Source organism: Scophthalmus maximus, chromosome 3 (genome assembly GCF_022379125.1).
Source record: "Scophthalmus maximus strain ysfricsl-2021 chromosome 3, ASM2237912v1, whole genome shotgun sequence".
NCBI lineage: Eukaryota > Metazoa > Chordata > Actinopteri > Pleuronectiformes > Scophthalmidae > Scophthalmus > Scophthalmus maximus.
The window spans coordinates 2,690,504-2,703,647 of NC_061517.1; the positions used below are offsets into that span (position 1 = coordinate 2,690,504).

The window sequence follows — 13,144 nt, forward strand, 5'->3', positions numbered from 1 at the left end:
TTTTGAGCAAACACCAGAAGCCATTTTTAAACAACAATGTCGGTCTCGTCTGGGTCCGGAAAACAAATCTCCTTCAGAGCTCCTCCACCAGGATCCTGTGCAGCTGGTGACTGATGTGCGTCACACTTTTACATGATTGAACAACAATCCACACGGATTCTGAAAGGTTTGTTTGGCCACAGGCAGTTTAGTATCGCTCCAATCATCTTTCTACAAAGAGTTTAAATGTAAGACCGACTGTGTCCCGTAAAAAATTAATCACAGCACAACATGAGTGAAAGATTTTTATGTCACTTATATGTCTCTATTATTATTTATTGTATCTAAATAAAGCTGTTTATTAAAAAAACAAAAACTGCTGTTTAATTTCTCTGATAAAAACTGATATGCCCATTGGTCAATTTGAATGATTGACACTCCAATCGAGCCGTCAGAGCCAATAGAAATCGACGCGCAGCCTCCAAATCCATGTCAAAGACATCACTCACCAACTACCAGGAAGCAAATCCACTGTGTGAAGAAAGGGGCGGGGCCTATTTCAATGAGACCCTGGTAGTGAAAATGGATGGACACTCCGGAGCAGCAGGGGGCGGTAATGCACTTGCCAGCCGCCTATAAAACAAAGAAGAAGAAGATTTGCAACAGTCAGGAAGCCTTTTAAAGTGACTCAGGGATGTTGGATTAGCGGATTCAATCGTGACAAAAACATCAAAAGGTAAAACATAATTCATGTCCGTCTGCTGTTTGGTGTGTTTGGTGTGTTTGGTGTGTTTGATGGCTGCTGCCTCTGTCGAAAGTTCAATAAATATACGGCTGGAGTCTGTGGAGTGAGTCTCATCTCTCAGATGCTAGTTAGCTGGTGTTGTTAGCGCGACATATTGGCAGCTGTTGTGTTCTTGAACAGTTTGTGTGTTTTGAGCTGTTTGGGGTTTGAATTGTGTTTGGTTGAGGTGAACGTGTTTGTCAGGAGCGTCATGCTGTCCTGCTGTATGGTTTCATTGATCCATGATTAGCATGGTGCTATGAGTTGTCTGGCCGGGGTAGGGGGGGGGGGGAGGGGGCTCTTTGGCCCCCGGTGCTGGGGCCCCTCCGGTTTAAGAGGTTTGCTATTCTTCACGTCCGTTCCTCAGGGTCAAGACACGCCAGTCAAACATATATGGAAATGAGCGACATGACACCGACTCACTGTTTAGCAACGCTTTAGAAAATGAATAAAGTCCTACATCTGCCCCCCGACAATAAACTGCCACGTTGTTAAGCAAGCAAAGTTGTGTTTCCGCTAAAAAGGCAACACAGGAATTCAATAAATATTTCATATTTACAATAATGTTGCTCATAACTTAAATATGTGTGGGTGTGTGTGTCTGTGAAAGTTTAATGATCTGTGTGTGTGTTAGCTCACCCCGCATTTAACATACAGCAATTTCACATCCCGCTTGACGCACGCCACGTTAAATGTCGCCGCCGCAATGAATTGTGGGGGCGTGTCATTTTTTCCTTTCCTCATGGCGTAGCAGGGTCCAGTGTGCCCTTTGCCGAAGGAGACAGGAAAGGACGCATGGAGGCACCTTTCCTAAGCGTTTAGAGAATCCGAGCGGCTCTTACCGCGGCTGCCGAGGAAATACTTCGGGGTCACGTCGGGATTCAGGAAACTTCCTGAAGCAAATTTGGCAATTCGACCGCCCCGTCGGACCTTGTGAGCTGCAGCGCCACACGAGAAGAGGCGTTCACTGCTGGAGCCAGTAATCCGACAGCCATGTGCGTGAATCTCATCTCCACGCCCATTCTTCTCTCTCTCTCTCTCTCTCTCTCTCTCTCTATCGCTCTGATTTTTGTCCTTAATTTAATCACAGGGGCGCGGGACAAAAAGAAGCCCCGGCTAACAAGACTTGAAGCACTATATTTAGAAGAGTGGCCTTAATGTTAAACGGTTTAACCGTGCAGATGGAGAAACGGAGCGTCAGTCCTATAATCCTCTTAAGGCTCTCCGTTTCACGTCCGATCTGAAGATCCTCGTTTGTCTTTCAGGAGGAATCGGGCATTGTGTGTGTGTGTGTGTGTGTGTGTGTGTGTGTGTGTGTGTGTGTGTGTGTGTGTGTGTGTGTGTGTGTGTGTGTGTGTGTGTGTGTGTGTGTGTGTGTGTGTGTGTGTGTGTGTGTGTGTGTGTGTGTGTGTGTGTGTGTGTGTGTGTGTGTGTGTGTGTGTGTGTGTGTGTGTGTGTGTGTGTGTTTTTTTTTTTTAAATAGCCGTCGCAGGTCAAACGCACCGGAGGCTGAGAGAATCCGCTCGCGCTGCTTTTCAGATTATCTCTGGCCTGGTATCTGTCGCCGCAGATACCGGCGACACGGGGGGAAGTGGCAATGAAACAGAGACAAGAAGATCTCATCAAAAGTCCTGGATTGCTTTTTTTCAGCGGAAAACAATCATGTCCTTTCAACTCCCCGACTTTTTCATGTTTTTGTTTGGGGCAGAGTTGGCCGGCGGAGAGACGGATGAGATTCACAGGAAGAGAAATGAAACAAACAGAGAGAGGTGTGGATGGTAAATAGGAAGGGGGGGGGGGGGGGGGGGGGGGGGGGGGGGTTGGTTTGAACAGAGAGCTCCGAGGCCGCGCGGCGACGCGTTCGCACCAACCGTCTGTCGCGAGGGCGGACCGGTACGGAGGGCGGCGGCTCACCTGCGCACATGACCTCAACACGTCGAGTGGTCGGCTCGTGTCTCAGGTCTCTAATCCGGACGCTGCCCACGAGGCAAGTGGAGGCGAATCACGCCGTCGTCCGGACGCGTGAAGCCACGAGGGGATAGAAGACGACGGGACGCTACAGCGGTCTCTCGACTTTACCTGACGACACATTTTAGTTTTTCTGTGTAGCTTGGTTCATGCTTAGCACATTGCTGCTGAGTGAACTAACAGTTTGTCCCTAAAACGATGGAATGAAGTTGTTTTATGCACATTTTGAAGTAATTGTAGGGTCTGGGTTAACGCCTCGTCAGTCGCCCGGACGATACTTCCGTAACATGGTGACGTCGCCATGTCAACAGACGTGACAGATCATGTCTTCTCTCAACTCCACCGTGTCTTTGACTTGTGACCAGATATGTGGTAAAAACATTTCTCCTTATGAAAATAAATCAGGTGATGTCTTTTGAACATGTACAGGGCTGACACTCAAAAAATATTTTCATCTACAGAATTTTATTTTAATTTCATCGTATTTCATTCTATTTCATTTCATTTAATTTTATTCTATATTTGTTTTCTAACTCTGTGTTTATATGTTGACTGCTACATGCACTCTAGTATCACAGAAAAAAAAATTCCTCCTATGTAGCCTGCTACCTACCTGGCAATAAAACTGATTCTGATTCTGATTCTGATTTTATGGACCGAACAACTAATCGATTAGTCGAGGAAATAACGGAGAGATCAATCGATAACAATCGTTATTAATCGTTAGTTGCGGGCCTAAACTTAACGTAACTTTGAAATTCTTCTTTTTTTGCGAGTCCGCCCGGCGTGTCTTCGTCGATCGTCTGTGGGTCACGTCAGTCTCTGTCAGTGTGGATCAGCTGATCTGCCACTTCTGACCAGTATCTCTGAGTTTAGCAGTGAACGGTCTCCACGGTGACTGAGGATCGATCCCCAGTCCCGGTGACGCACTCCGCAGCCCTCCAGTGATTCTCCACGCACAGTCGCACCCGGGACGGATGTTCCATGTGTGAGCGAACTCTGTGTACAGTAACTTCCTATAGAAGTGGCAGCCAAAGGCCTGTGTCTGTCACAGTGTTCAGAAGCTGCTCTCCCAGGATGCAATCTGCCTCCGAGGGAACAAAAATAATCACAGACGAGAGGACCGCCATTGATGTTTGTGTTTTTGTAGTTTCCCCCCCCCCCCCCCTCCCTGCGGTAACCAGGCTGCACTAAGCCTCCTGACTGCCAACCAGCCTGGGGCGGGGGGCCGGCAACATATTGCTCTCGCCGCCTAACACTTCCAGGATTAAACATTCATTTTCGCCGAGCTCTGAAACTTTAATATCTGAGCATGTGTGAGCGAAGTGGTGTGAATTCAGCTCACGAGTGTCACGTGGGTCAGCGGAAGGAAACAATTCATTGTTCCGACGCGGTGCTGTTTCTGTTTGGGTTCAGTGGAACCAATTAAAATGGAATTTGAAGGAGGACTTTGACAGATCTTTAAGAAATCTGGTCGTTTATGGACTTTTTGCTTTAAGATTAAAATCGTCAACTGGTACTTTGAGCAAAACTGTGTCTGAATAAACTTCATTATAAAGTGCTGCTGTTCACTACTTCACTACTACATACTGTTTGTTACCTATTATCATTTCCATGTGCGCGTCCAGCTTTTGTGCATCCTTTTATTTATCTGCCAGCTTTAGGTCGTTTCATCAAATATTATTAAAATCTAAAAAATACAGCGACTAGGTCTGTCACCATAACTACTTTTGTTGCAGGACATGTTGTCCCAGAAATTATTGCGATAAACAATATTATCGCCATTTTAAGACCATTTTTTTGGAACTGAATTACGTGAGCTTTTATAGGCCAAACCGATAATTTAATAATTATACGACGAGAACAGATGAGAGGACAGATATCCTTATGTCGACGAACACGCATGTGGAGACTTGGGCTGTTATTGAGGTCAATAATAAATGATTCGTACGATAAGTCGATAACCTAATTATCGTGACAGGCCTCACAACGACTTCGTAGAATCAAGGCTTTTCTAAATAATGATGATAATAATGATAATAATATATACAACAGTAGTACTTGTAACCACAGTAATCAGTGTGAAGTTTCTGAGTGAAATCCACATTTACTGTATATTTTGCGTTGCTTTTAAAAAGATGAAAACTATGAGAAACCACCAAATGTTTCCTTTGGGAATCAAATCCTGAAAAAAACCAAAAACGGGACCATTGATTCTCTGAACGAGTCCAGAATCAGGAGTAAATCTTAAACAGTTTCATATTCTGAAGTGTTTCCCTCCTGTTGGAGTATGTGAGGTGAACCGCCGCTGCTTGTCTCTCTGTGTCCGTCTGTTTCTGCTTCACCTGTGGAGAATTAATTAGCAGAGAAGAGGAGAGGAAGACTGGAGGACGCGAGTCGACAGCAGGGGAAGCAGCATCATCATCGGCCAACGAAGTCCGGAGAGAAACGATGATAGTCATGTGAAGCAACACTTTGTTCTGTAAGCGCTCGATCCGTCGGAGATGTTCAATCTCCCACAGACGTTTCACGTCAGCGGACGATCTGAGATCATGTTCTGGATTTGGAGTAGTTACGAATTTTCGCTTTGTGTTACGTGTGAGTAGAGCGAGTGAACGCAACCTGAGAATATCCGCCCGTTCTCTGTCGGCTGCCGACGTCAGTGATGTCGACGCTAATTAGTAGAGCCCGGCCGATATGGAATTTTTGGGGGCTGATGCCAATATTGATATTCGGGATTACAAGATTTCACATACTTATAAATCGGCCGGTATATATATATATATATATATATATATATATATATATATATATTAATCTGTCAATGTTTCTTAGATGTCATTATCAAACCTTTGTGACATAGAATTGTAATTGAGGGTTGATATTTTAATTTTACCTTAAACTTTAGCGCCAATAACTATATATAAAATATATATATATATATATATATATATATATATAAATAAAAAGAAAACAAATTTATATAACTTGAATTGAGAATTTTATTTTATTTTATGTAACATGTAAAACATAATTGCACATTTTTTTTTCTGCATTGTTTATTCTTTACAATAAAAAAAAGATTTGATATCGGTAAACATAAGCGCTGACACCGACATGTCTGTGAAAGTTCAAATATTTCAACTCGAGCAAATTGGCGCAAATTTCACGTCATTTGCGTCGCCCGGCGTGAGAGACGAAAAATTTGCATTGCACTGCAGTGTGAACGCGCCGTGACACTTCCCCTCATTCAATCTCTCTGAAAGGGTTTGACGCTGCCGCACAAACACCTCTCCGACGAGATAAATAATGGAGACGTGCTCCCAGGGTCAGACTCCTCTTCTTTCTTGGCAGCCAGTGCAGTTCTGCAGAGGAGAGCGACAGCGGTGGTGAAACTCCCTCCTCATCCCGGGACGTTTTAACGTAGCCGTCCCTGCGGAGGAGAGGCCTAGCCGGGGGAAACCGTAGATCTGTCAGGCCCCTCGCTGCCGGATCCTCGTAATTCATCTAGTTTCCATAATCTTTACGATCTTTCTTTGGCTCGACATCCCGCCTTCCTTTCCTCTTCCTGTCCAAACCTTTTCAATTCTCTGCCTCGACTGCGTAAAAGAAAGACGACGCTTGCGGATGGCGACTTCAACGTCTCCTTCTCAACATCATGGCTGCACATGTTTTTTCTTTTCTTTCCCGCGGTCGTCATTTGTTGATGGGTGTGAGTCTCTCTCTATATATTCATATATCGTCGGGTCCTGAGGGAAATGAGGACGTTCGGTCTCTAGAGAATCTTCACGTCGCCACGTTCGCCTCCCCACGGACTCTGCAGTCAACTCAAACTATTATCTGTGGACAGTTAAGACGTCTCACAGGTATAAAAAAAACAAGAGTTTCCTTCACAAGTCGTGACATTTTTTTTTTTTGCCCCACCTGTCAGTTTTATTACCACTGATCTTTATTAATACGCCATGAATCGAGCGGAGCAAACTCTGAATGTCCTCGGACATATACAAGTGCATGTGTAGAGCTGCAACAGAGATTATTCGATTAGTTATCGACTACTTAAATAATCGCCAACTGTTTTGATAATTGATTAATTGGTTCAAGTAGTTTTTATGAAAAAAAGATTTCTCTGATTTCAGCTTCTTACATGTGAATATTTTCTAGTTTCTTTGCTCCTCTGTGACAGGACAATGAATATCTTTGGTGTGTGGACAAAACAAATCATCATCTTGAGGTTTTGGGAACACACGACTGACATTTTTCAGCATTTTATGAATCGAGTAATCGAGAAAGTACTACACGCACCACGGCTGCTCGCGCTAGGTTGACCGGTGGAAGAATGTGCGCAACAACATGGGCGAGATTCAGCCATAAAACTTCACCAACTGCTAACGCTAACGCTAAATGTCTGCTGACACGCCTGCCGTCCTCTCATGGACGCTAACTGCTAATGCTAACGCTAGCTGTCTGCCGACACGCCTGCCGTCCTCTCGTGGACGCTAACTGCTAATGCTAACGCTAGCTGTCTGCCGACACACCCGCCGTCCTCTCGTGGACGCTAACTGCTAATGCTAAGGCTAACTGTCTGCCAACACACCTCTCATGATTTGCTGCCTCTGCTGCGCTGGAAGTTTCCTGTTTCTTTGCCTCACATTTGCATATTCGACAGCGAACGGTTATCTGTATTTGTGACGTACCAAATCTAAGTTGAAGAGGATTTTGTTGGAATTTCAAATTGCAGAGAAGTGACGGAGAAATATCCTCCTCCAGCAGAGGAATGTGACAGAATGTGCTCAGATACAAGTCGCTGTGGTCAATGCAAGACATGTTCGAGGACAGAAACAGAAGAGAAACACTTTTTTGAGTGGAGGGTGACTTTAAATAAAATCAACGCACAAGGACACGCAAGGCACGAGAGTCCAGATTATTATGCAGAAACATTCCGGCCTCCAACACTCACATTAAAACATGGAGCCAGAGGTGTTGGCCGCTGCAAGGGAAACGCAGGGAATGTGGGGGGACTGTGCGCCGCCATGTGGGATCCAACCCGTAGATCCGTTGAGGCAGGAGGATCCGCGCACCCCGCGTCCGTACGACGAGTGGGAGACCTCGTCTTTCTCCTGTGGAAATATCAATATCGTCTGAGGAGTTCTGCTTCCCGCATCACGTCTTGTTCTTGTTCTGCATAAACAGGAACATGCACAGTTTCTTAGAAGATCTCATTCAAGTTTGTATCAAACATTGTTGTTGCATCTATTTATCTATGTATGTGTAAAGAACGCGATGACACCAAATTTGATATTAATAAGCCGCACACACACACACACACGTGTTGTGTTTTTTGTAGTTTTGTAGTATAAATAATGCGACAACTCAAGTACACGACAGCTCTCTGATGTCCTGAGCAGAAACCGGTCTGTGATTTAATTTCAAACAGCTTTTTAAATATATTACAAAAATGATCAATTCATCCAGACTTTTTTCTTTCTTCCTGGCAGCTCTTCAGAATGACTAAATATGAACATTTGGTCTTTTTCTTCTTCTTTTCTGTTCACCTTTGTTTACTTATTTTATTTTCCTCCTCCTTTTTATTTGGAGACGGATGAAAACGGCTTCACTAAGCTGCGTTAAGCTAATACGACAGTAGCCTCATCATTAGATGTTTGTAGAAGTTATTTTTGGAGGTGACCTTGCCACAGTAAACGTATGATATCTACGTGGGTTTTTTTTTTGTTGTTGCAGTTTTCTTGTATTTCATATCAATTAATGCGGGCTGGTTGCACTGTTGGAGGGCATACCGCACATGCACCTCCTCCTCCTGCCCCGTCCCGCCGCCACACCGGGAGAGTGTGGGTGCATAATACTAGTAAAATGTCACCATGATGAATCTAACCTTTCCGGGGGAGCCCTCAGTGGCTGCGTACCTGTGTGGTCGCATTAATAACCAGATCTATCAAAGGGGGAGTTTTCAGTTGCATTAGTGTTTGGGGAGTAATTGCTGTCAGCGGGTCCGGTCATAAATCTGACATCTCGATCACCGCGGCTCCATAAATCACGCTTTAAAAAGTTCACATCTGATGTCGACTTTGCCTGTTTTGGCCCGGCTGCAGCAGAGAGAAACTTGGTGAACGCGGCGTCTCATTTTTCATCCTCCTCCTCTCGGCCGACTTCCAGGTTCCACTTCTCCAGGACAAAATTTAATAACGTTACATAAACAGGCTCTTTTTTGCAGATTTCTCTCTGTGGGCTCGTCCAAATAATCCAGATCTTCCCCTCAGGTGTTAACGTTTACACCTGTAAGAAAACTCCTCCCCCTTATCTCCGCCCTTGGCTCGGTTAATTAAAAAAAAAAAAGTATTTATTTATTTATTATTTTATATATAATTATTATTATATAACAATGATAATTATAATATTATAATATAATAATAATTAATATAATAAAGGATATGATCCTTTCACAAACTTATCCCTATATCTGCGCTTATGTTAACCGATATAAAATCTTTTGTTATACAGATTGCATTTATGTTTGCATGTAACATAAAATTGATTGTTATTGATTTTCTTAATTCAAGTTCCATATATTTGGTTGAAAATTACATTTCCTTGTAGGTTTGATCACGACATTTTAAGAATCATTGACGTATTAAAATATGTATTTCTATTGATGTATTGGTATCAGAAATCTTGTACTCCCCAATATCGATAACGGCATCAGCCCCCCAAAATCCATATCGAAAATCAAACATCAACAACAACAAAGAGAGACAAGCTTTCTCTAAAATCGCTTACCGCCCCTTTAATGAGTATCTGTAGATTGTTTGTGTTATTATTTCTTAATTCTACGCAAATCAAAGGCTCGATCTGAATCTGTTCAATGGTGATTCATTTTATTGTCCTTTTTTATTGATACATTCATTGACGTTTATCCTTTGAGGACCAACGTGCAGATCGAATAACCGTTCAGCAGAGTCTGACATGAAGCTTTAGGTTATAATTCACCACAGTTCTGATTATTACCAACATGCACTACACGACCGTCTCCAGGTTAAACGTGACGCTGTGTTCCTCCTTCGCTGAGAGAACGGAGAGATGGATGGAGCCTGTCTACCTGCAGATAATCTGATTATGGCACCATTAATGAATCATCATTCACTAAGAGTCTGAATCAATCCACCGTCAACATCGAGCGGCTTCCCTCGGAGGCAGGAGGCATGTCCTCGTGTCCTCGTTATGCATTTTGCAAAAATCATATTTTCTATTGATGATGTCTCGATGAGCCTGTCCTCTCTCTGGGGGGAGGGAACAGTGAGAAAACGTAAATCACTGATTCTGGCTCCCCTCTTCCTGCCTGGGTAATGAAAAACTGTATGTTAATTAAGTTAACTTCCATTTCACTCTTTTATTTTCATGTTCTGTAACACTAGCTTTATGCATTATTACTTCGCCACCTCCTTCATCCTCCCTTATCCCTCCATCTCCATCTCCCTCTCCCTCTCTCTCCAGCCGTCTCATGAATGCTCCCTCTGTGGCGTCGTGACAATAGCCGCCCGGCGTCTGGATTCCACAGGGCCTTCATTATGACTGACTGTTATTATGTAAAGCACTTAAAAAAGAACTAATTATGCTCCGCGCCTGCCTCTATTTTAGTTCCTAAGTGCTGCAGTCTGCTGACTGATGGTCCTCGGGGACTTTTCACTCTTGTTTTTTGAAATATATATATATATATATATATATATATATATATACAGATTTTTCTTCTTCTTAGTCCTCTCTCTTCGCTTAAAAACAGTGCATCTTCAGACAGAAACACCTTCTTTCACAACGGAGCGACACCATCGTGTGAGCGGATGCTCGGGGGGTCCGGACTCCTGAGGTGTAAAAAAAAAAAAATTATAATTTGCCCGAGGAAACGATGGGGAGATGATAATTATGCATATGTAAATTCCAAAAAAGGAAAACTTGAGGAAAAACTCATTTGAAATTCCTGGAAATGTATTTGATTTCCCCCCCCCCCCTCTCAATTTCTACAAATGAAACGATTCCTCGGTGGGCAGACGATTCAAAGCAAGTGCTTACATAATTAAAATGTAGCCGGGGGTCGGAGGAAAAAAAAAGAATTCGTCCTCAAACATTTGAGGAGAATCGAAGTTGTTTTTCATTGTGAATCCTGGTTGGTGACAAAATAATGGAGTCTGAACACCGACGGTTACATTGTGTGTGTTGCGTTTCCTCTGCAGAGACGCGTTTAATTGAATCTCCACCCACGTCTCCACTGATTGCACTGGAGCCCGTTTCAACCTGAACTCTTTCTATTCCACTGCACTGGGCTTCGAGTGTGTGTGTGTGTGTGTGTGTGTGTGTGTGTGGGTGGATCACTGTGGGTGTGTTTAAACGATAGAGAGAGAGAGAGAGAGAGAGAGGAAGAGACGGAGTGTGGTTGTGTGTGTGTTGGCATCGCAGGAAGAATTTGTGGTGCGTGTGATGGATTTGTGTCTGATTGTCTCAGAAAATTACCATAAACAGAACAGAATAAATCCCTAATTGTTTTGGCTCTATATTTACAGCGAGAGACGCACGCCTGCAGCATCCCCCCCCCCCCCCCGCATGAAACTCCACTCCACAGATTTATCACGACTCCTCCGTCCAAAGAGCAGATTCGTAACCGTTAAATATCGCCGCCGCTGCAATGAATTGTGGGGGCGTCTGTTTGTCCTTTTCCTTTCCCATAGGAAGCTCCAGCGTACCCTCTGCTAAAGGAGACAGGGAAGAGAGCTAATCTTAAGAATCTCGGCTCTCGTCACGGCTGCCGACGAAACGCTACCGGGTCATTTCAGGATTTCGGAAACTTCCTGGGCAAATTTGTGGAGATCATACTCAAGCAACATCTGTGGACATTTGCCATCTCACCAACAGCCTCTCCAGAGAAGTTCAGGAGCAAAAGCAAATCACCCACTAAATGGTTTTCTCTGTCATGCCTCTGTCGTCCGTCTATCTCGGGGACATTCAGCTGGAATCGAGTAGGAAGTTTGCTGTGAACGTGATACACGAGCAGCTTCTCGAGGGAATGTCGCCGCTTCACATGGCGCCGACGTCCATTAGGACTCGAGGACCAAGCGGGTCGTATGTGGTCGGGTCAAAGGTCGAGGTCAGCGTGACCCGGCGCGACACGTCTTCGGCCGTAACTCGTAGGAGTTCCTCCTCTGAATGTGACACAATGTGACACTAATGTCTAATAGGGTGGAACGATGAAGAGACGATATTCTATCATCCAAGGTCGACCTCGCCGCGAGACGACAGCGTTCCGCAAAAAAAGGGCTTTTTACTCCAGCGATTTGTTCAACGCCATAACTCGGGGAACCAGCCGTGACCTTACTGGTGACGCTAATCGCTGGTGTTCACCTCAATGGTGATTGTGTTGATCGTCCGTCGCGGCCACAGTTTCACCACGCGAGCCTCCGTCTCTCTCTCTCTCTCTCTCTCTCTCTCTCTCTCTCTCTCTCTCTCTCTCTCTCTCTCTCTCTCTCTCTCTCGAGTCTGGACAGACATCGGGTGTAGAATAACGCGGCTGTGCCGGTCGGCGGCGGCGTACGAGTGCGAGGCAGTAATTCTACTCTGGATATTAGATGATGGCACATGTGATTAGGGCTGCAGAGTAATGTGTGCAGCCGCTCGCTGCTCGGGAAGAAATCAGCCGGCGTGTTCACTCCGTGTCCGTCCTACCCCAGAAACAGCTTATCGGGTAATTAACGTCGTGAAAGGAGGTTTAATGACCCCCCCATCCACCTTGTTTAAAGGAAGTAGAATTAAAGATGCTATCGGGACATGTAATAATGCGGGAGGAGCCGGAGCGGCGGCGGCGGAAGGCGAAGCCCGGGCATCAATGTCATCGTGGTGCTGATCGGGCAGCGGGAGTCCCGCCCGTGCATCATGAGAAGCTCTTAAGACGAGCGGAGCTCCCTGACTACTCCTGACGTGTCTGTCGGCTCCGCGCCGCACACAAAGAAAGGTCTTTCTCTCTGAATCAGTGTCGGGCTTTGTGCCACGCGACGGAAAAAAAGCATCTATACGTATAACTTATATAATAATCGCCCAAATCACATATATAAGAAAGAAGCATTAACACGGTTCTCACAGAGTTTAGGTCCCAAGGCCCTCGACTACATGTCACTACTGTATGAATTGAAGTTCCGCGGAATGACGCAGGCGGTTGCTCCTTTTCCAGACGCAGAGAGGGAACTAGAGTCCTGATGGCATTATCATTACACGAGATGCACAATTATTGAAAATGTTAGTTACACCAGATTGTAATGGGGGGAAAAAAAGCCACCTGGGGAGGAGACGGGATGTGATTCTGGAAAGGAAATAATCCGATTGAACACAAACGTAGTTTGTCTTGTTTCTCAGTTTGAA

General features: G+C 44.7%; 1 long non-coding RNA gene across 2 annotated transcripts in view; it reads left to right on the forward strand.

Moving 5' to 3' along the window:
- Nucleotides 1–583: 583 nt before the first annotated feature.
- Nucleotides 584–13,144, forward strand: part of LOC124849876 — a 67,665-nt gene continuing 55,104 nt past the window's right edge. For both annotated transcript variants that reach the window (XR_007030443.1, XR_007030442.1), the window contains exon 1: nucleotides 584–715. This is a non-coding gene — a long non-coding RNA (uncharacterized LOC124849876). The remainder of the gene's footprint in view (nucleotides 716–13,144) is intronic.